The sequence below is a fragment of the Typopeltis vanoorti genome, chromosome 5, assembly GCF_054136105.1.
Source record: "Typopeltis vanoorti isolate ZY-2024b chromosome 5, IOZ_Tvanoo_1.0, whole genome shotgun sequence".
Classification (NCBI taxonomy): Eukaryota; Metazoa; Arthropoda; class Arachnida; order Uropygi; family Thelyphonidae; genus Typopeltis; species Typopeltis vanoorti.
The window spans coordinates 117,094,419-117,120,178 of NC_143553.1; positions in this window are offsets into that span (position 1 = coordinate 117,094,419).

The following is a 25,760-nucleotide window of genomic DNA, read 5'->3' on the forward strand; positions in this document are numbered from 1 at the left end:
CCACAAACTGATTCATCTGAATTTGCGGTTGTAATCTAAACAGTGTTCGTCTGTAGATTTTGGACGCTAGTGTATAAGTATATTTTTCTGGTTAGCTTGTAGAAGCGAATACACGTCCACGGATAACTACTGCACCTGCATGCTTTAACCTTTTTGAATGGGGTGGGTGGGTGGACAGGGCCTTGTTTGTTTCCATGTATCGATGCTTGAGAGGAATTTGTTATGTTTTCTTGAGTAATTTCCCTCTAATTTTCCACCTCGCTATAATATCTGTCTAGCGCCCATTTCAGCTCCTTGTAGGTCCCTAGGTTTCTCTTGTCGAATGGGAGTTTTTTTTTTTTTTTTTTAATAAATGATATTTTTGTTTATTGCTAAAATATTTACTTTACACATATATGTACAATAGTTATCTTGGGTATAATTTTACAAATTTTTCTACATTGGATTTCGGTTAAGAATTTTAATTAACACTCTTTGCCTCTGTATTGTGCATTTCCAACGCTTGTTCTAATATTAACAGTGATGACTACACAGCTTTTTTTTTTTTTTGAGTGAATAACTAATATAATAATAAGAGTTTGGGAGGCATTTTGGAGGCATTTCCGATTTATTCCTCGGAGCTTTGCAGAGCTTATCTGAGGAAGATAATAGATGGTAGTGGTTTCGTGGTTATGTTTCTGTACTGGTCTAAAGCCAGGTGTTGATTTGACTGTTTGTTAGTACGTGCTGGAAGGCTTCAACTGCTATTACGCAGTTCAACTTTTTTTTTTTTTTGCAAGTAGGGTTGAATTTGGATATTGTGTTTGTTTATGTCCTTGTAGTGGTGTTTTTTGAGAGGGGTTTGTCATAGATTGTGCGTGTGCGTGCGTGTGTGTGTGTGTGTGTGTGTGTGTGTGTGTGTGTGTGTGTGTGTGTGTGTGTGCGTGCGTGCGTGCGCATCTGTGTATGGGGAGAGAGAGAGAGAGAGAGAGAAACAGGAATTTCTCTAATTTTCATTCTCGCTATAATATTTATATAGTGCCTGTTTCAGCTCTCTGTATGTTCCTAGGTTTCTGTTGTTGAACGGCAGTTTGTTTATCATGTCAGGTACGTAGAAGTTTCGGGTGGCTTTGTCGTATGATTGTTGTACTTATATGTTATGTAGTTTGTTGACTGTGGTCTTGTTATTTGATATGTTGTTCTGGTTACTCTATAGGTTGGGCTGTAATAATGTTTTAACATGGCTGTGTAGTAGCATAAGTGTTTCACCTTAAATATTTTGTGTTGTGTCTGTGCTGCCTGCATAGGTGTGGATTGTTCCCAGAATATCAGTTTTACCATTTTATCTTGCAACCATTGTAGCCTGTTAAGTCTGTAGTCTGCGCAGAATGCATATGAGGTGATTGTGCATCTTAAAATGTTTTCATATAGTGCTTTATAGATTAGTATTTTTGTGTGGGGGGACTATGTCTTCTAATCGGTATAGTTTGCTTGCTATTATCTTAAGCTTGGTGTTAATAATAATAGTAATAATAATAATAATAATAATAATAATGTTATTATTTACACTCACAGCTCACTGTTACAATACAACTAGTGTTAAATTACGTTTAGCAAGTTAGAATATTTACATTTACATTTTTATTTTATTTTTTTATTATTTATGTGATTCCCACTCACGTAAGGTTCTAACCCTATAGGACATTAATAATATAAGTTGGCTATGATTTTTTTATATATATATTTTAATTAATTTAATTTTTTTGTATTTTTATTTATTTTTACATCGTGCGGAAATTTTGCTCTAGAGACCAAACAGATCTTTTTCAACCCGTTTTAGGCTTCCAATAAGCATTCTACTTATTGGTGTTGAAATTCGTCTCCCACCTAAACAAGTGAAAAATTAAATCATGATGATGCTGAGAATGCTGACTACTTAGTAGGAAGAATTTTATTTTATTTCTAAGATTTTAAGTCATAATTACAGAACAGATTATGTGCTAAAACTTACAAGTATATATATACGGAGTATTAGATAAAATTTAGTCCGTCATACAAATTTTTATTTTTTAATTGTTCAGTGCAAATTATAATTAATACCATTACACCACGGTGTACTTGGGACAACAATGTTTCGATGCATATTAGCATTATAAGTATTTGGTAGTTAATGTATTATTAATAAAGCGGTATTGAGCAAATACTGCTCTCTTAATTATTTATAAAGCGACTTTATTAAAATTATTAGTAATAATAAGAAAAATCTAAAATAATATTAAGACACATTATTTAAATATAATAATACTATATATTAAAATAGATTAAACTTAATAAATTTAATAACTTTAAACATAAATTCAAATAATGCAATACAGTAAATAATTAATAATATAAAAATACATATAAGAAAACAATAAAAAGTAAGGAATGCCTGAGGCAGAGGGAATGAACAATCGACCGTGAGATGTGGTCGATTGGTTCATTAATGCCCTTGGGGGTGATGGATAGCAACGCAAAGCTGTACCAATGAAGTTTAACTGAGGTTCGGCTGTTGCTCTTACCCCCTTGGGCGATGAGTTTTTGAGTTCGCTCTCTTAAGGTTTTTGCCTTAAGGGAGCACTTTGAGTCTCCGGGGAAGGTGTTCTCCGGCACGGCCCGCTGAGGGGCTTTGTCGGTGAATTATTTTCCTCGGAATTTGAGCGGTTCTGCTCGGTAATCGAGTTTCACTGAGTAGAACCAACGCTGAGATTTGGACGGTCTTTCGCCCACGAATGAGTGGCCTAGAGATCGTCCGATATTTTTGAGATCGAACCTTTACTTACATAGTCGATTGGTTCATTAATGCCCTTGGGGGTGATGGATAGCAACGCAAAGCTGTACCAATGAAGTTTAACTGAGGTTCGGCTGTTGCTGCTACCCCTTTGGGCGAGGAGTTTTTGGTTCCGCTCTCTTGAGGTTTTTACCTTAAGGGAGCACTTCGAGTCTCCGGGGAAGTGTTCTCCGGCACGGCCCGCTGAGGGGCTTTGTCGTTGAATTATTTTCCTCGGAATTTGAGCGGTTCTGCTCGGTAATCGAGTTTCACTAAGTAGAACCAACGCTGAGATTTGGACGGTCTTTCGCCCACGAATGAGTGGCCTAGAGATCGTCCATATTTTTGAGATTGAACCTTTACTTACATAGTCGATTGGTTCATTAATGCCCTTGGGGGTGATGGATAGCAACGCAAAGCTGTACCAATGAAGTTTAACTGAGGTTCGGCTGTTGCTGTTACCCACTTGGGCGATGAGTTTTTGAGTTCGCTCTCTTAAGGTTTTTGCCTTAAGGGAGCACTTTGAGTCTCTGGGGAAGGTGTTCTCCGGCACGGCCCGCTGAGGGGCTTTGTCGGTGAATTATTTTCCTCGGAATTTGAGCGGTTCTGCTCGGTAATAATCGAGTTTCACTGAGTAGAACCAACGCTGAGATTTGGACGGTCTTTCGCCCACGAATGAGTGGCCTAGAGATCGTCCGATATTTTTGAGATTGAACCTTTACTTACATAGTCGATTGGTTCATTAATGCCCTTGGAGGTAATGGATGGCAACAATGCAATGCTGTACCAATGAGGTTTAACTGAGGTTCGGCTGTTGCTGTTACCCCCTTGGGCGTTGAGGTTTTGAGTTCGCTCTCTTAAGGTTTTTGCCTTAAGGGAGCACTTTGAGTCTCCGGGGAAGGTGTTCTCTGGCACGGTCCGCTGAGGGGCTTTGTCGGTGAATTATTTTCCTCGGAGTTCCACTCAGTGGCCGGGGAGCCCGTCACTGAGTGGAACCAAAGCTGAGATAAGAACAGTCTTTCGCCCACTATGGAGTGGCCTAGAGATCGTCCGTATTTTTGAGATTTCACCTTTACTTACATAGTCGGTGATTGATTTTATATGAGATGCCCATATAGGGTAACGGATGACAATGCTGAACCAATGAAGTTTAACTGAGGTTCGGCTGTTGCTGTTATCCTGGGTTAATGAGTTCGCTCTCTCTCTTAGGTTTTGCCCAAAGGGAGCACTTTGAGTCTCCGGGGAAAGTGTTCTCCGGCACGGCCCGCTGAGGGGTACTTGCCGGTGAATTATTTTCCTCGGAATATGAGCGGTTCTGCTCAGTGGTCGGGGAGACCGTCACTGAGTGGAACCAACGCTGAGATTAGGACGGTCTTTCGCCCACTATGGAGTGGCCTAGAGATCGTCCGTATTTTTGAGATTTCACCTTTACTTACATAGTCGGTGATTGATTCATTCAATCCAATACCCTTGGAGGGTAATGGATGGCAATGAAGTTCTAACTGAGGCTCGGTATTGCTGTTACCCTCTTGCCATGTTCAGAGCTTTAATTTCTCAATAACACCTTATCCCTACACTGTCCTCTACAGATAACGGGGAATATGAAAAGCATTCTTGCTTCGCCCCTTTATGCCAGTCTTTATAAGGACTAAGGAATGCCTTATATTACCTTGAGGTTTAGAGGGAACAAACTCTAGATTTAACTATTTTGCTAAGCTGACTATTAAACTAAAACTCTACAGCCTCGAAAAACCTGTTTCTATTCGTCGAAAGTTCATCGACCTCCGTTACATATTGAACACACTGGTGGAGTAGAAATAACAAAAAAAAAAAAAAAAAATGCTCTAACACCCTATTTATCATAAGGTGAACTATCTGGTTACAGAATGGTTAACGTTGTGACAAATAACTTTCTTGTAGGCTTAAGCCGTGTGGCTTTTCGGTGAGGAAATGCTGAGGAAAGAAATATAAATTGTTCTTACTGACTCTTCTATATTCTTTCTACAGCAGCCGACGAAAAGGCCAGCGGAAATTATAAGGAATTCCATTTCCAACTGTAGACAACCTTAATCTAGTTCCGGGAGGAAAGGAAAACAATATCTATACAGAGTGTGTTTTGTTGGGTGAAGGAAAACGTATGGTCAATATTTCATAACTGTTGTCTTTCTGTATTTGACAACTGTAATCTTATAAGTGTAACTATTCTGCCATTGGCTAAGGTGGTAGAGCATAGCTTTCCATTGTCATATTAGAAGCTAATATAAAGTCTGAAATGAAACTCAAACCACCAGTCATTTTCCTATCAGCGAAAAATACCGAAAAATCCCATCGAAAAGAAATCTCCGTATAGTTGGTGGTTCAGTGAACTCTATTGCATATTGAATAAAGTTGAGGAAGTGCAAAAATCGAAATGAGATACGATGTGAGAAACTTGGATACTTATATGATAAGAACATTTCTGAATATTAATTTATTAACCGATATTTTTATTATACATTAAATGAATAGCATGAAATATTTTTGGAAAAGCTTGTATTTCTCTTTAAATGGAAATAAAACACAAAAACGACGATACCATTATAGTCTTTAGCATGATTCTCCCATCTGATTGCACTAATAATTTATTCCGTATTTTGAGTTATTAATTCAATTATCTCTCTATTTAGAAAATATAAACTCTATGTTCTCATTTTAAAGTAATTTTAATACAAAATATTTATGGCAGCGTTATAGGGCTCATCTCAGTAAAAGAAGTTTTAAATTGGAAGAGAAATCTAAAGTATGTTTTAGAGGATTTGATTTTAAAAATAACCAAAATTGTCTTTTAGCGAGCGACGCTTTCTTCTATCGATTTTTTCAAGTGAAAATGCAACGGACAAAGAAAAATTTAAAAAAATAAATAAAGAAGTAAACATTCCTGTAAGTCAAAGGGATCTCTTGAAATAAACCTAAACCACACAAAACGAGGGAGTTCGCATATTACCAAGGAAGTCAAAAGTTGGATCTAAATGTAGCCTTGAAATGTTCATAGTAAAATGAGGAATCGTGCAAAATTTGGTAAGAGGAGGCCCAATAGTATTTTTCATGTATAAGCTAACACTGCGTAAAAAAGAACAAACGGGATAAATTACCGACTATGTTACAAATTTAGGATCAAATTTATTCTTTCAAGAGCGAAATGTAGATGCAATACATAAATCTAAGTATTCTCTAGATATAAGCAAAAATGGTATAACACCGAGTAATATTAAGTGAGGGGAAGTCAAAATGTTGGGCCATTGCATACTTTAGTCTTGTCTGACATCATTGTCATGCTTAAAGACCATTGGATAGCATAATACCAATCCGATGATTTTTTTTCCAATATCACTGGTCTCTGCTATTGTGAAATATTATAAAATATAGTTTTGAAATAAAATCCATTGGACTGAATATATCCTCTATTAACTTGCGAAACTACAAGTTATGGCAATGGAGAAACGTTGTCTGAGAATGACATACAAAACTAACTAAGGCATTTATTACATTATTGCCGATAAGATTACAAACTCAGACTGATGATGAACATACGGCATGTATCCTACTAACTGCATATTCGAAACAATCGTTATGGTTTAAAGAAATTCTAATTAAAAATGTCGTCCCGAAATTTTCTCTGCTTCTGGTGACATGAAGTTAGTTTATTTAAATAAACGGAATTGCATTATTATATGTTACTGAATTTACAAAGCTAGCAACGAACAAATAATTAGGAAAATAAAATGTTTTATAGTATTTAAAGTTATTTATGGTATTCTGAATATCAACTATTTTAATTACAGGAATGTAGTTAGCTCTCCTAAGTGATAATTAAAATGCATATTGGACTATACTTGTTTGAGACATCTAATCCCACTCTATATACTCTGTATTATTCGCTGTGATCTCTCTCTCTCTCTCTCTCTCTCTCTCACACACACACACACACACACAACGATGACCCATCTCTTTAAATCATCTAGCGAAATGGGGATGGCAAATTATCCGAACTCACAACTTAGTTATTGTCACATTAGAATAATCTTCCTAGCATTGAGACAACCTTACGTTGGTTGCGATAGCTGCGAAAAGACAAATTATCTTTTACACTTAAAGGTATTTGTGACAGAGCTATCAATAAGAAGATTATGCCATATTCTAGAGATTTACATCAAATGTGACTTTCTCATCTCTATCTCTCTATGGACCATGTATCATTGATAAAGATGAGTCTGTAGTGGATGTGGAATCACACCAATGTGGCATATGGTGCATGGAAAGCAACCAAACTTGCATGTCGTACACTTCGTGTGGACATTTTAGCCATTTATTTTAGGCAATGGGGAAAACGGACTGATGTCCATTACACTGGACTCGTTTCATGCGTTTCTAATTCCCATCAAGGAGATGTGCGTTTTGCTATTTAGACTTTGATATTAGGATTATTATTATTAGGATACAGAAATGTAGAATAATTATTTTCTATTCCGGTTCCCTCAATTACACCACATTTTAAAATAACAATGTGTTTTTTATTTGGTAAAAGCAAATTCTACGTAATCTGTATGGATTTCGTTCATCCTTCGACTTCACACTTGCACAGTTATTTAAAACTAAATGGCATTACAATAAATAATATTGGCATTCAGAATTTCGTACAAAGGTTACACCATTGATGGCTAAATATTGATAACTTTTGTGGTGCGTTTGGTAGCTAGCATTTGTACGATATTTGATGTGGAATATAATTAAAAACGTTTTCAACTAAGAAGAAAAATAAGCTTATAGGAAAAATGATAAATAATTGATTGATTTGTTTCGCTCACAGGTTTCTATATATTTTTAGTTACTCTAAGAATAGAGTCACACAATCCCCGAAAACAACGTCTTCCCAACAACTTCATGGTATGTAAACAATTTTACTATTCAGTTCAATATACAAATCATCCCAAGAGCAACTTGCAAAAATATTGTGCCTTCTGCTCACCAATAAAATCAGTTTAGTTAATTTGTTAGATTAAACACACGTTATGTGGGGAGAAGAGAAACGAGACATCCAAAAAACGAAACTAGCGCAAATAATGTTCGCAGAAAAGCAAACTTTGTAAGTCTTTCCAGCATTGAGTATCTTCAAAAAAGATTTTTTGTTCAATTTTCGGAAGTATTTCGACAAGTGACACAGTAATTTGAACAAATGGTTCTGCTGAAATGAGGTCAGACAAATGTTCTTACTGATGGTTATGTTTTTGCTTCTGATTCCTTGTCACAGATGTCCGACTAAGAGAGAAGACAGCTTTGACACCGTGACACGGATCAATGGTGCTGATGTTCCGATTGGAACTTCAGTTTAGTTTCGATGTGTACCCTTTATTTTTTATACAAAAGTAAAACATAATAATAAAAAAGTAAACCAGCTATATATAAGGCCTTTATTTCTTTATCATCCTCAAAGAAGCTAAATTTATTGAAATTTTCAGTAACTTCAGACACCAAAATTTCTTAAACTTACAGTTATCTGATATCTTAGATGGGAAGTAAAAATGCTTCTCGTTTTATCTATACTACACTAAAACCGATTTAGTAAACTCTTAGACAGTAACATCAAATGTCATGGCTTAGTTTGATTTTGCAAGTAAAATTAGTTTTAGTCTTTCAACCTTCTGTCTATTATGCCAGTAAAACATTTATGTTCTTTACAAAATCATGACGCATGCTCAGTTCTACTTAAGATGCACTGGAAGTAATGTTGCTCTCGTGGGGCATCGACAGAAATTATTGAATCTGCATAACCTTTGAATTTAAGACTTTACATCTATAACGGAGTTTATGTTCGCATATTTTATGCAAATCAAATCACTTTTATCCGTAGTTGCCGGTGTTCTTGGTCTTTGTTCAGAGAAACATTTATGCCATTTCATGAAAGGCAATTTCTACTTGCGATGGTGTCTACTCTGTAGATGATCCACAATACAGATTGAAATTTTATCATACAAGAGACTAATGAACCCCGAAGAGTTACGTGTTGTTCATTTGAAAGGAAGAGAATTAAATTAGTATGTACTTATTCTAGTCATAGAGTAAATCTTAGATAATTAATACATAACCTGAATAAGGGAACTATCCGGTAAGGCCTAAGTTACTCGCCATTTTTTTTATAAGTTAGAATTTTATTTAAAAATACGCCGTTTATTAAACTGATGATTTGTCGTTAGTTTGTTTGCACATCACTGCACAGCAAGCTAAGATTTGAAAGTAGAAAAATGATTCAGGGAACATTTCTGGTTGGAATAGAATCAAATGCATATGCATCAACAGTGCTTTGTAGACTTACATTATATCAAGATGCATGGAAGAAGCAACGTCAAAATAATAAGTTCAAATTACATTGTCATTAATATAATACCAAAGTTGCATATGTGTACATTTATAAAATTAAAAATATTACAATAAGACGCAGAGTCACAGTAACTTTCAGTCGATGCCTTTGTCTGGAAACAACTAGGTTCGAATTCAGTCTAGGAGGTGAAGAACCTTTACAGTCCTTCATCTAAAGATGGTTTATCCGATTTTATACTGGGGAAGGAGGATGGAAGTGTTTTTCTCTCCAAAACTCAGAGTGTTAGGAGACAACGAGAATAAGGATAAACTACCATATTCAGTCAGATCTGGTTTCGAATTGTATATTATATCTCGATGGAATGTTACTAAGAGTGAACAAATAATAGCACTAAGTTCATTGTACTTGAACGTTTTTGCGTTTTATGACAGTTGCTTTGAAATAAAACTCGCTAAATGGTAGGATGCTTAAAGCATATCTCTATTCGATCCCCTAATGCAGAAAGCTAACCTAATTAACATTAGTTCAACTCACTTCTGTTTTATTGTTTGCAAAGAAAGAAAGAAATCTTTCTCATTACCTTTGATAATGTCTAGATGCTCAGAGAGATCAAATACTGGACTTCCTCGTGCAAATATATGAAGGATGGCGTCCTTTTGGAGTCAAAATAATTCCGGTAAGACTTAAGCCGCAATCTTTGAACGATGCGATAGTACGGGAGTAAGTGAGTGTGCGCATTCTAACGAGTTTGTAAGAACTGCTTCGACTAATTACACACCTAATTTTAAGGAGCTTACTAAGAAAATGTATACAAAGAAGGCCTCTACTAGTAAATAAGTAAATAAAATTATTGTGTTTCAAACTTTAAAAATATTCTAGTTGGTCAAAGTAAACTTCATTTAATGTGTTTCGAATTAAACTTTTTTTATTGTAGTAATTATTATTAACCCTGTTTTTTCTCCCGTCTCTCTTTTTTTTCCGTTCCTCTTTTTTTTTTGTCTTCTCTTCCCTTTTTGTTTATTTTTTCCTGGTATATCGAGAAGAACCGCATGACACGTGGACGCGAGCCACGTTGTGGCCACCCCCTGGTATATATCATACCTGTATATTGCTGTCTTTCCTGTAAATATTTCGGGTAATTTCCATTTTAAACATGATTTCTCTTTTAAAGAAGGTTAGCATTTCATGCAGAAATAGCAGATCTTGTTTTGTGGGATGAACATTATACGTTTTTCATCCCATGCGCAATTAGAACAATGAAACATGAACACACACACACACACACACAAAAAAAAAAACAGTCAAATAAATACAGAAAAATGGAACAGCATCACCGCTTGTGGAATGCACAGAAGAAAAAAGAAATGGTAGAAGAAATGGAAGTCACAACCCGAGCATCTATGCATTGGTAACAGTCGTGAAAGACGTTGGTTGTAGTCAATTTTGTCTATAAACTGTGTGTGTTCTGCATACATAGATGTTCGTGGTTGTGACTTTCATTTCTTCTATCATTTTTTTCTGTTCATTCCACAGGTGGTAGAATGAACAGAAATACTGTTGTAATTTTCTGTGTTTCTTCAACTGTTGTCTCCAAAGATATGGTCGTGGTGGAATTTTGGATCTGCCTTGAGAATTTTTTTTTGTAGTTCTTCTTCCTAGTGATGTTTTAGAGAACTTCGCCCATTTCACCTCCTTAACACGACATCTTTGGTGAAAGATATGTCGTGTTAAGATATGAAAGACAAACGAAAAATCTAGTGTCCTGTTCGTGGTGCTTATGATGCGTATATTATCGGATGGGAGGATGCATTCGTAGTTCTATCATTCTTTTCTGTTCTGTTCTGTCCGAGTGCCCTATTATGACACATTGGATCTGTGTTATTCCTTTACACATATTTTGACAGCGTTATTTCAAGGTTGTAGGTTGTGTTTTTGTTTCAGCAGTTCCTGCATTTGTGTGTGAACATTCCGTTTTCAAATGGTCGTACGATCCCTACATATCTTCTGACTATACGGGACTGTTATCCTTGCAGAGCCAAAGGAAACAACGTCGAGGATAAGGCTTTTCATCTCCTTCGTTAAAATGATTCCTCCTGATTTCCACAGTGAATTCAGTTCATCATTCTTTTTTTTTTCAATGTCCTTCACGACCCTGCCCAATTTTTAAATATCTTATAAACAACTTCATCGCAGTTTTCTGTATATTTAATGGGAAAGACCCTATCATTTTATGTCTTCTTAAAAGATTGCAAATCAATATATATGTGATATATATGTATCACACACACACACACTGCCTTCTTGGTAAGACGTCAACGGACTCCATAGTGTGAGGAACAAATAACCATGGCACCCGCCTTAGTAAGATGTAGGATCTCCATTTGCTGGTATGACTGCAGCTACCCTACGGGCCATACTTTCCACAAACGTACGATAGCGATCCGATCAATGGGAATTTTGGGCCGTTCTTCCTCTAGGAATATCATGAGGTCCTGGACTGTTGGAAGGACGTCCCTTCACCTCATCCGACGCTGCAGTTCATTCCACAGATGTTCAATACGGTTTAGATCAGGACTCTTTCATGTCCACAAAATACGAAGTTGCAGCAGCATCAGCAGCCTCATGACACGGTGTTGTCTTGCTGAAAGAGCCAGACAAAAGAAAGAGTCGTAGAAACGCCATAAAGTAGGAATCTATGAGCATTCTGGACAAAGCAATACATTGTCCAGAATGTTCATATATATCTCTGAGTTCAGTGTTCGTGGCATCACAAACAGAGGTCCGAGGCCAAACCAGGAAAAACAGGACCATACCATCACACCGCCACCTTTGAATTTCATAGTTGGTGTTATCCACTCTGTCGCTGTGGCGGATGCCCAGTGAACGGCTCTTACTAGAGACGTTCACCGGGCATCCGCCACAGCGACATCCTTCCATTCTGTTCGGTAGAGAGTAGCATGATCCATAGCTCCATAACACCGTTTTCCAAGCTTCCACGTCCAAATGAACTGTACACGCTGTTTGCACCACTGAAGACGACGCTGTATGTTGTTTACTATAATGTGGGATTTGCATATTGCTGTCCTAACATGGAAATCCCATGTTGTGAGCTTTAGTTCTGAATGTTTTGTGCCCGATTTCGATGCTCAGAACTCAGATAATGAACGCCATTCATCAGCATAGGCCGATGAATGGCGGATTTTACATGTTAATTCTTTGTAGCATCCTACGATGCTACAAAGAATTAACATGTAAAATTTAATTTTACATGTTAACCTGATCTTCCATCTTAGTCTGATATCATTGATTGTTGACCTGCTATGGCCCAATTTGCTGAACCGATAAGACTGCAATATGGCTTCCTATCGCAATGCCTCTTTCAAACTCCGTCAATCCCCTTCGCGCAGCCCTTTCACCCGGTCACAGTTGCACTAACTTGGGAGCATCATATTCCTCCAATGTATATCGGTTACAAGGCAACATGCACCTTGCCGATCGGGGTGTCAGTTGACATCTCTCCAAGCAGTGTATATTTATTTATTTATAGCGGATTCACGTAATCTTCCCCATAGGGAAGATTACGTGAATTTCAGAGGAATAAACTACACCACTTTATGAGTAAAAAGAATAAAAAAATAAAGACTCTTTCAGTGTAAGTATAGCACATTTATTGTTTTTGACTCTTTTGTTGTGTTTGGAAATAACTTTTTAATTTTGCATTTTTTTTCTACACTTTGAAATATGTTTTGTTGATTATTCTATTTGGTTGTTATGGGGAACAATTTGTTCATATCATCATTTTCGTTTTACCTTAACTATTACAGTGAAATAGGCATCGGTTTCCGGCTTGTTATATCCGCATTCAAATTCCACTTTATAAAATGCCGTCGCCTTCTGTATAGATAAAAACATTCGCATTCCGAAGTGTAGAATACAAACCATTTCACACCCAACAACATAATTAAAATCACCTTTAAGCACATAGCTAATTAAAAGTGAAGATCACATATGGTGTGCAAACAGTTATTAAATATTTACCAATCATAATTAGACGTGTTGTTTTCATGACGGGGAAAAAGTTAATTGCTTCGCGAAAATTTAATTTATCCAAATAAAAAAAAACGTTTTTTATTAAGAAGTAATTATTTTATTTGTGTGGATTATGTTACATTGAAGTGGAAGTACTGTATGCTAAAATCATAATATCTTAAAAACGAGAACTCTGAGAATTAATGAACGAACTCAGTAATATTTATTGTCTTTTAATAATACTGTCTCTATATTAAAAGATAATAAATAGAAACGATACATATACAGGGTGTTCGGGATAAATTTGACATATTTATAATTAATTATATTTTTCCGTAAGTTACATGTATTAGCACACACTTCTCTTCATTTAAAAGTTTGGACCCTTCTTCATTCATATACAAGATGTCAGAAAGGATGGATAGCTGGAACCCACCTGAATCATGGAAGAGAATAACTTGTATCATGATGATTCGTGCCCGCCATCAAAATAAGGATATTACGACTGCTGCCCAATGCTCCCTGAATACAGTAAAAACAATCAGGCATGAACTAGAGACTTGCAATGGTGACTACGAGGATGTAGCAAGAAGAAAGATCCCTAGCAGACGATCTGATTGCGTTCGTACAGCAGAATTCCTCGCAAATCTGCAGGAACAGGTGTTGAAGAACCCTGGCATTGGAATTCGGGCTTTGTTCGTGGAGTTGCTAGCCCTGGATAACAAGGGTAGCCAATGGTAGGCCGTATGTATGGCAGCAGGATTCGGCCCCTTGCCACACCTCTGGGAAAAGTCAAAAATGGTTGTCTGAAAATTTCTACGGCTTCACCAGTCCAAATGTTTGGCCTCCAAACTCCCCAGACCTTAACCCCATGGATTATTTTGTATGGGGCGCAGTTGAAAAAGACACCAATCGCACTTCCAGTAATACAAAAGCCCAGTTAATGGATAAAATTAAAACAGTTTTTGCGGCCCTTCCCAGGGAGACTGTAGCATCAGCTTGGTCGAGGTTCCGAAGCAGAATTGAAGCTGTGATCGATGCTAATGGTGGTTATTTTGAGTAAATCTTGTTGATAGTATTGTAATTAACTCTGCCTGTAATGTTTTTTTGTCAATTCATTAAATTTAATAGATACAAAGAAGATTTTCTTTTTCCTTACAAAACTGTCAAATTTATCCCGAACACCCTGTATATTCAATTTCCTTTGCTTATTGACGTTGGTCAGATGATGGAAGTCATAACACATGAGAGATGAATTTAAAAATATAGATCTATTATTAATCTAATATTTAGCGAACAGAGAAGTCAATTAAATTATATATATCTTTCGGTGAATTAACTTTCCCTATAAAGGCATTGTTAAATATAAGTTTATTTTATTGAAAAAACGAGAGCCAAAAATCTTCACTTCGGCGATGTAAAATTATTCAGATTAAGTGGATATCGAATCCGACATTATTTCGAAGCCGAATAGAGAAAGTACAAGAGTGTCATGCCGAATATAGAAACTATAAAAGTATTGGCGGATCCAAGCGTAAGCAATCCTTTCGTGATAAGAGCAACTCGTAGTAAAGGTGGAGTAAGCTCCGATCACTATTCTCAGTATTTCCCATAATGTAAAACAAATCTCCTAGCGGAGATGTATGATGTTATAATTATGGAGGAAGGGGGGGATCACTACCCAGACCGCTTTCGACCTTTGTATAGGTGAAGCGGGCTCTAAAAATAAGACGATCTCGAAAGATCGCCCATCTCAGCGTCGTTTCACTCAGTGACAGGCTCACCCCGTCACCGAGAAGAACTTCTCAGCATTGGCTCTACCCAGTGGCAGGCTCACCCCACCACCAAGCAGAGCCATAATCTCATGGGTGGCCCCCACTGAGAGGCAGGCAAAAATCTACCCCCAAGTAGAGTCTCTCGGAGCCAGACACAGACCGGTTTCGACCTTTATTGAGGTCTCATTAGTAGGAGCTAGACCGAGATGTTAATACTCAAGTTGAAGTGATGCAGAACTTATACTTTACCTTACTAGTTGCCAAAAAAGGTGTCTCATCACAAAAGGCACCAAGAATTACTGAAATAAGATAGCCACAGGCTTCGGCGATGCAAAATTATTCAAATTAGGTGGATATTGAATTCAACATTATTTCAAAGCCGAATAGAGAAACTATAAGAGTTTCATGTCGAATATAGAAACTATAAACATATCGACGGATCCAAGCGACAGTTTTATTTTATGATATGTTATTAGTGTTAAGGCAGTAAACTACGGTTTTACAGAAGGAAAATATCCAGTTTCCTGGAGAACAAACCTTAACATTTTATGACACTGTCTAACTAACATTCATTGTTAGTTAGACAGTGTCATATATATATATATACAAACGTGACATAAAAAGGCTTATCATTTTATAATATATAGGGTAGATAAAGAACGCAATAACAGAAAAATGAAGAGAGGATTCAGTCCATCCTATGTGAGTGAAGAAGTGGGCAGTGAGACTTCTCCTTAATCGTGGTCTGCTTGAAAATGACTCTCTCTTCAAACGTCGCTCACTTGTTACATGGAAAGAAAATATAGATCTGAAGAAATATTGTTAGACAGGCGATTTACCAATATGAAAGGTGAATCAATGAAAAACGCTGTGGAGAAGCTTTGAAAGGACTTTTATTATTTTTTTTTCATCAGAACAACATGCAGTCTCAAAAGTTACTGGTAACGATGGATAACGTGCGTGACTATGGATTAAAATTATCAACTATCTACCCGGTCCTATTCACTCGATCTTTCTGCATCAGATTAACATTTCTTCTCATACCTAAAAAATCTGAATGATATCCAAACAGGCCTTCGGAAAGTATCGTTATCTCTAATATGAAGGAATTTTTAGCAAGTTACCAATTTCTTTGTCGATGGGATTTGAGAATTAACCTCGAAATTATTAAAAATAATTTCGTAATTTTAAATACCTTCTCAAAATTTTAAAATTAAATTAAAATTTTTAAATTTAAAAAATAAATATATCATTTTTCTAAAACACCTTTATTAAAAATATATATGTTATATAAAAATAGAACCTAGATCATTTGCAATATTTCACGGGAATGCGGTGATTAATACCCTTGGAGGGTAATGAATGGCAATGCTGTAGCCAATGAAGTTCTAAATGAGGCTCGGCTATTGCTGTTACCTTCTTGCCATGATCAGAGCTTTAATAATAGCTCAATAACCTTATCCCTACACTGTCCTCTACAGATAACGGAGAAGATAAAAAGCATTCTTGCTTTGCCACTTTAAGCCAGTCCTTATAAGGATAAAGGCAGTATTTCGCATAAAAATTAAATGAAGTGAAAAGTTCATAAACGAAAGGAAGAAGAATTTGTAGTTCATCGAATAAATAGATCAAAGTAGAAAAAGCGTTTCCTTTTGATTGGCAAAAGTAAAAACTTTTTTGAACACTCTCTTTCAGTTCCCGTTAAACACACACACACACATGCACGTACGTGCGCGTATTATGAAGATAACGCAGTAACAGTGCGAAGGTTAAAAGCAAAGTAGAAGGAATGGAAAAAAAAAAAAGTACTGTTGAGAATCCGTTGTGATAGATTGTATTCTGGTAGTCGGTTGGTGTTTGCCATAAATCACTTGCTGTAAGAATCGGGCGAGGTTCGATGATGGTTTCGGATGGAGGCAGCCCTAGACACACAGCAAAACAAGGCAGTTCGAAGCGGACAAGTTTCTCATTCCTCACAGCTGCAGCAGTAAGGACTTGTTCAATTTTCTATCGCGAACTTGCGGTGGAAAAAAGTGGCGATGAAATGGCAAACAAGCGACCACTTCCAGCAACACAAAAACCGCTTGCAACAGTCTTTTATTAGCCAGCCAAGTGACTGTTTTGCCTTGATGGAGATGAAGAAAATTTAAAAATCTTAATGAATGTTGAAGAACGTGTGAGACTACATGAAAACATTCATCTTACTGTCAGGTGTGCGTCACCAAAGAAAAACATCAGAGTCACGCAAATAATCCTTTCCTTAGTTTCGTGTGTGTTCCGTGTTGCTAACTTTTTCATTTTTTCTTATGTTTCCCTCTATTTTTTTAATGCCTCATATCTTATTTTGTCATATGCTTAGCTTTCTATACGTCTTAATTTTTAAATTATCTTATATATGAATTTTTATCTTTACTTTAGTCTACTTTCATTCCTTTTCCTTATATGTTAGGTTGACACAACAATCTCCTGTTGTATTTCTTTTTTTTTGTTTTTCATATCGTTCTTTCTCTATCTTTTCTAATTATTTCTAATTCAATTTTTTTTTGTTTTCTTCGTGTATTCATTCAACATCCTTTTTCTTTTCCTCTCTCTATCTTTCTTACACTTTCCTGTTTTTCCCGTTTTTCTTCTTTTTCCTACTGTGTATTCATTAGTCCATAAAATAACAGAATGAACAAAGCGCACTTGCACTTTTTTTTAAAAAAAAAAGTAATTCAGGCTGTACTGATGCCAAGTGTTGACACTGCACAGTGCACTGAACAAAATGAGAAAGTGGTGCCATGTAGCGTGATGTCTTTTTTATGCTATTGACTTAACAACCCTAATAATGACCGTAAAATCCTAAAAGAGTAAGCCGAAACGAGAACAAAAAGCGTAGTTTATGATTTATGGACAATGTATCGTAATAACTTGAAAACATCTGCTCGTTGTATGTGTGTGTGTGTGTGTGTGTGTGTGTTTGACATTCCAATCTCATATGAAAATGCTTTTTTTTTTTTGACCGGCATTTGAAAAGCTCCGCTCTTTAGTCTTCACCATCCCATAAAGCAAAGATATTCTGCTTTACGCCACGACAACAGACAGAAGAAAAAAAAAAAAAAAAAAAAAAAAAAAAAAAAAAAACGAATGCGCTTGAAGTCGATTGAATGCTTATGAAGCATACACACTCTCGATTTCCATCATCGAAAGTCCCTAGACAATCTCTCACATAGACTTTCAGAGCAAAAATTATATTTGCAAAGATGGTGCACGTAAAAGTCTACTTTTAAAATCTTTATTCTTGGTCCTCTCCCGACTCTAAATAACTGCCTCAGGTCACAAGTTCCAGATAAAACTTGAGAGTATAAAAGAGCATACATTGCAGATGGAGGGGGAATGTTTGTTGTGTTGACAGTCCCCGGAGCCATGTATTATAGTGCCTTTATGCACGCTGTTATAGAGTTTTCGTTTTTGTTTAGTTACCCGGATTGTAAAAGCCTCTGAGCGATGTTTGTCTCAAAGGTGCTTGCATTGAAAAGATTGTGCAGTGGGTGAGGACCAAAGTTCCCTCCATAATGGCTTCCATAATAGCTTATTCATCTCTAATAACATGCTCACTTTTTAGCCAAATACTTTATTCTGTGTGTTCCAACTTGAAGCACCAAATAAATCAAATCCTTTCAGTACTCTGACAAAATCAGACATTTACTTGAAAGAACACTGCGTATATATTTCCGATGTTTTTGTATCTTGTGATAAATTCGTTTATTTTATTCTGGGGTAAAAACTGAAAGGGGAGAGGTATTTAGAGATTGCTCAATTTCTTTGGTGTATACTCAAAATGTGAGCACGTTGCACTAACAAAGAATTTCATTGGATGTCGCAACACTTAATATTGTATAAAAGAATACATCCAACGATTTATGTTTTCTATTATTTACATCCATTTTATTTTTTTAATAACATCCTTTCGGGTTAACAAGGAAATCGACTTATTTCTGGGATAATGGTAGATTCAGTGTTACTCATTTGTATGTCGCTGTGAAAAGATATTGACAGAAAAACTATTACAAGAATACAGGCTAATAGGCCAGAGAACACACGCAATTTACAGACAGATATACTATTAGTAAGCAGTGGATAACGTAGCGTATAGATTTACTAGACACAAAAAAGTACAGTACAATCCTAATACCATTCACACACACACACACACACACACACACACACACACACACACACACACACACACACACACACACACACACACACACACACACACACACACACACACACACACACACACACACACACACACACACACACACGCGCGCGCGCGCGCGCGCACGAGCGAGAATTAATTGTAATGCGGTGATTTTGTGATATTGGATACCCTCTAGAAATGACTATGAATGTGTCAGGTAGCAATATCAATAATAATACAGCACAATGGCCAATCTTTACAAACAGACATACTTCTTTCAAGGTAGTTCTTGTCAAACCAGCGCAATTCTAAAAATCCCCGAAATGCTAAATGATACTATTTATCAGTTGTCTATTGTGCCTGTTCAGAAATAATGTTGATCAAAATGGATCCTTCTAAACCTAATGTTTCAGACTGAACGATTTCGTTAAATTAAAATGTTTTAGATTTGAATTAATATATAGCTTAAATCCGTAATATAAATATAGAACTATAAATATAGAAATATATATAATTTTCTTTCAAAAATTAAAAAAATATATAAAAATAATTAATTCTTAAAAATTATTTAATATTTCTTAAAACTTTATGATAGCTTACTTTATAACTAAAAAATCCAATAAACAACAAGTACACCATACTTATTATCACATATACTGAATGAAAATGAAGAATGTTTTTTTTTAAACAATTGTGTTGTGTCGCAGAATTCTATCAAAGAATATTGCATCGAAATTCAAACGTCCATTTCCATCACATGCCTGACTAACATGCCTGATTAATAAATTAAGTATAATTATAATTATAAGTCACTGATTTTTATCTCTTTAATCGTAAGTCATTAATTTTCAACTACAAAGTTATCAATATTATCTCTTTTTTCCTATCTTATTCAAGGATTATTGAACCAGAAAAAACATAAATTTAATGTAGAAACAATCTAGTAAAACCAGAGTGATGCCAAATGCTCAGACCTTTAATCGGGCCGCCATTTGGCAACGCTAATATACGATACTCGACAATAAAGTGATGAGAATGTGCTAATAAATACCAACGAATGAAAAATTACCTTTAATCGCTGTAATCATCTCCAAAGTAGTTGTTCTCCCTGGCTATGCAGAAATTCCAGAACTTGATGAACAGCCGGGGAAATTATTTGCTATAAGTCAGGACTGCAGTATCTTCTACAGTAGAATAGGCCAAGTTTTGTCGGATAGGGTGAATACAACAACGAATTCTGTATATTATAAAACTAGGCTTCTTCTTTTCGTCAAACTCCTTTTAAGGGAGATTTTTGCGACATCTTTGCACAAGATTTCATTATGACATATTTCCAGTCAAAATTAGCTTACTTCTCTCTCTCTCTCTCTCTCTCTCTCTCTGCCTGTCTATCTTGTGATATTTAGTTCTTCTGTTAACATTTTAACGATCAAATGATTATCTTTTATGATCACAGATCATCATAAATACTGTTTGGAATTTCAATAACTTTAGAACGTTTTTCTGAATTTCAATAAAAAGAAAATGAATACTAATTCGTTATTCTAGATATTTGCCCATTATTTTTATGACAGAATTTCAAACTCTTTCTCAATCGAAACAACGAGATTCATCGCACATTAAAGTCATGAAAATAAATTGAATATACTAAATCGAAGTACATAAAAATATATTTCAAGTGTCACTTGCAGCAAACTGTAGCCCTGTGCTCATATAAAGTCAGTCTCATTAGTGTGTGTGTGAGAGAGAGAGAGAGAGAGAGAAAGAGAGAACGTGTGTGTGTGTGTGTGTGTGAGAAAAAAGATAAATAGAGAGATAGAAAAAGAGTGTGTGTGTGTTTAAGAGCGAGAGAGAGTAAGCCAGAGCGAAAAAGAATGTGTATGTACGTGTGCGTGTGTGTGTAAGAGAGAGAGAGAAAGTAAGACAGAGCGAAAAAGAATGTGTATGTATGTGTGTGTGTGAGAGAGAGAGAGAGAGAGAGAGAAAGTAAGACAGAGACGAAAAAGAATGTGTATGTATGTGTGTGTGTGAGAGAGAGAGACAGAGAGAGAAATAGAAAAAAGTGTGTGAGAGAGAGAAAAAGATAAATGGAGAGAAAAAAGTGTGGGAGAGAGAAAGAAAGAGTAAGACAGAGCGAAAGAGAATGTGTGTGCGTGCGTGCGGTGTGTGTGTGAGATATATATATATATATATATATATATATATATATAGAGAGAGAGAGAGAGAGAGAGAGAACGGAGAGAGAAAGAAAGAGTAAGACAAAGCGAAAGAGAATGTGTGTGTGTGTGTGTGTGTGTGTGTGTGTGTGTGTGTGTGTGTGTGTGTGTGTGTGTGTGTGTGTGTGTGTGAGAAAAAAGATAAATAGAGAGATAAAAAAAGAGTGTGTGTGTGTGTGTAAGAGAGAGAGAGAGAAAAAGAGTAAGACAGAGCGAAAAAGAATGTGTATGTGTGTGTGTGTGTGTGTGTGAGAGAGAGAGAAAGTAAGACAGAGGCGAAAAAGAATGTGTATGTATGTGTGTGTGTGTGAGAGAGAGAGAGAGAGAGAGAGAGACAGACAGAGAGAGAAATAGAAAAAAGTGTGTGTGTGAGAGAGAAAAAGATAAATGGAGAGGAAAAAGTGTGGGAGAGAGAAAGAAAGAGTAAGACAGAGCGAAAAAGAATGTATGTGCGTGCGTGAGTGTATGTGTGTTGTGTGTGTGTGTGAGAGAGAGAGAGAGAGAGAGAGAGAGAAATATAGCTAAGTACAAATTCAGTAGGCAGAGTAATTAGAGAGAAGGAAGGGAGAAATAAAAAGCGCACGACAAACAAAAACAAATGAAACACTAATACGAAAAAATCTGAGAGCTTAAAAAAAAAAGGAAAGAAATATTGAGTGAGAAAGTTAGACAACAGACAGAGAAAAATAAATAAATGAAAAATAGAAGTAAGGACATTCTTTGAACAAGCGAAAGAAAAAAGTAAAGAAAAAGTAGAGAAAAATATTCCTACGCTCCTATGGGAGAATGTGAGATAGAAAGAAGTTAAAAAAGAAGGGACTTTCTTCGACAGAATTAGAAGAAAATAAGGTACATTGAAGCATAGCAAGGTCTCAATGGGATCACTGCAGGTGCAGAACAAAACGCATGAGCTACGAATAGGTTGCTACCAGGATACCTGGTTGCTTTAATACCAGCTCACCCGCATTGATTGATTATAGAGCCGTAAATCTGTCCAGATTATTTTTAATTCTCTCCATTTTGGAAGGGTATAAACTTTGTAAAGTGGCAGAGAAAACTTCAACTTTGAGATAGCAGTGAGTGTAAAGTGATTTGAAGGAGGTTTTAATCTTCAGATATACGGGATTATTGTTGTAACCATGACTACAGGCTGTTAAATTGGAAACATTTACCACAGTCACCTTTTTTTTTTTGCTATTTTCGTTTATAAAGAATGTCTGGAAAATGTTCTTGTATTACAGCTTTAGGAGTATATGGTATCTGGAGTTTAGCCCGATTCTTAGGAAGAGGTTAAAAAAATAAAAGAGCTGTCATTTTGATGAGTTTATAACATCTTTATTTTGATTTAAATGCATTTTTCTAGGAAGAAGTACATTGCCTTATGTGAGAAACATAACATATTCTTTAAATCATTTTTGTTATGTATATATATCATTAGGCCTTATTAAGCCTAATGAGATAATTCACTTTACACTCACCAGATGGCTGCACTGTGCTACTATTAATATGATCAGTCGATCAATCATTGGAAAGAAATATAACGAAAAAATATCCTATCGAACAATCGGTAGAGATAATATACTTATACAAAAACGCATAAACCTAAAACAAATGCTTCGCCTCTTCATTAGATATGCTCTATAGCCGTTAGATGTGCTGATAATCGCACATATGACGAAGGGTTTTTGAATCATTATATAGTAGCTGTGAGTGCTAAAACAGTATTGGTCTTTCTATTAGCTGTCAGTGCTATCTTTGATCGTAATTCTGCTATAAAGTAGAGATGCAAAACAATGTTGGTCTTTCGATAGTTTTTTTTTTTTTTAAAGTACTAAGAAACATTAAAATCATGAATGCAGTAATATAAAAACCTATTTTATTGCTGTTCTGCCTGAGTCTAATAATTTGTCGACGCATTTCTGGATTTCGAATGATGCGAAGATCGCCACTATCCCTTACTTTATACTGTTTTTGCAATGCAGTATCAAAATAATCTCTCAAATAAACGCAATTTATTCATAAATTTATTGAACATTATACGCATTATTAAAGCACGCTTTTATTTCCTATTAAATCGCACTTCTTATATTGAAAGAAGTTCATCTTGTATTAAATCAAATACCGTTCCTCTGAAATGCTTTATTTCCTGCATGGCACACACACACACACACACACACACACACACACACACACACACACACACACACACACACACACACACACACACACACACACACACACACACACACACACACACACACACACACACACACACACACACACCACAGCTTTTAATTTTTGACGGTTTAAAAGAATTTCCAACAACCAAAGAATTTGTGAATCGTAGAAATGAATGAGGAGCATAAATTTCTGGACTGTTCACTAAGAAGAACTTTATGCAGATCGGTCGTAATATTAGGTCATTCTTTAAAAAACAAAAATCACGGATGGCTATAGGAGCGGATTTCCTTTTATGCTGCCATTGTGCTCAAAAGGATGATGTCATGCTAGAACAGGCAGCTTGAAAGATACGCGGCATCATTTTTATAAATTATTTTCCCATATTCATCAGACGCGATGTTCATTTTTTTTTCTGGAGGAAGTTCCGGCTCTTCTAGAAAGAATGAAGAAATACTGATCATTCATCAGAAACCTTGTGCCTGGAGGTTTATCGTGCAAAAGACATTTTTCTTTAGGGAAACGAGATGGAAAAACTTCTGCAAGTAGGGTTTCACGAATGAGCTAAAGTAGCGGGGAGAGAGAGAGAGAGAGAGAGAGAGAGAGAGAGATAGAGAGAGAGAAAAGAATTTAGATATACTGTCGTTAAGGAAAAGTCAAATGCGAATGTAGCCGTTGTTGTCAAAGACACTCTGCGAAATATTTCTTTCCAAGAATAGGATATTATAAGAAGAAGATCCAAACTTTTCTCAATTAAAGAAAGAAATGTTATTTTTCTCCGCATCTCACGAACGAAATGAGAACTAAGTTATTTTTATTTAAAAACGCAAAACTATTTTTCCTTATTCGGAATAGAAAGCCGAGCTCCTTACGTAGTAATGAGTTTGGCCGAAAGATGTCTCTGAAATCATTCGAAAGCAATGTTTTGATTATCTTAAAAACAGTGTTGTAATTATAACAATCAATGAATAAATTTACCGAAACAATGGGAAAATTAACAAATTGAATGCAATGGGTTTATCCCCTATTGGTGGCAGATCGTAGAGTTTCGTGTGTAGTTTTGTCTTCTGTATATACGAATATCAAACAGCGCGCACATTCCATAATCTCCTATTGACGAGAACAACATAGTTCGAACTATTCACTCATCCGTCTACATACCAATTAAACGCCCTCTATTAAGTTTGGGATATTTGGAAACGCGTTCTCTGAACTTGTATGAAACCGCGACCTAACATTTAACAAATGCGTACTCGTGTATGAAATATATAAGCTGCAGGGAGGGTATAATAGATCCCTGACATCCCCAGTTCCGCATGGCAGCCAACTATGAAATATGGCCAATTGTTCCCTGTGAGCAAGGAATTCAATGAACATGGAACATTCAACGTCATAGATAGTAAACGGACGCACTTCCCAAATATACACGCGTCGAAATATTTCCTCTTTCGTATGTAACCGTGTGTGAACTTTTTATGCGTTTTTGTCATGAGCTTCGTATTTTCCGAATTCTCTTTTGTGTAAAGAAAATGGAAGCATTAGAATGTATCGAAAATGCAGGCAACATTTCTTAAAACATGCGGAAATTCGAACACCCTAAGAGTCAACACAAAAGGAGGCATATTGCAAAGTGAACAGGATATTACTAATATATATATATATATATATATATATATATATATATATATATATATATATATATATATATATATATATATATATATATATATATATATATATATATATAAATGGTTTTCAATGAATCTCGCATTCAAATACAACTAGTGATTATAAAAGTAACGCTCATCCATAATATAATCTGAAATATACGCATAAATTAAAATATAAAATTTAATTAAATAAATAAATAAAATATCGAAAGATAAAACACTTAATAGGCAGACAGCAGCTATTACTTTTGTGATTTAAGTCTACATTATTAATAAAAGTAAGTAAATATCGAAGGGTTTGATACTAGTTAAATACTTTTTTTTATTATACAATTGTTACATACAATTTAATGACTTAAAACATAAACGGTTCATTATTACCAAAGTTTTCTGTATCTTACTCCACTAATCTTTGGTCCTAAACTTCATAAAGTGCTTAATTTGATTCTCGGGAAGCCAAAAACTTCCTCACTTAAAAATTAATTAACCTTTATTAAAAAATTAATTACAAAGCTTCATTACCGATTCTGGGCTTATTTTCTCAAACAATGAATTGAATAACTGAA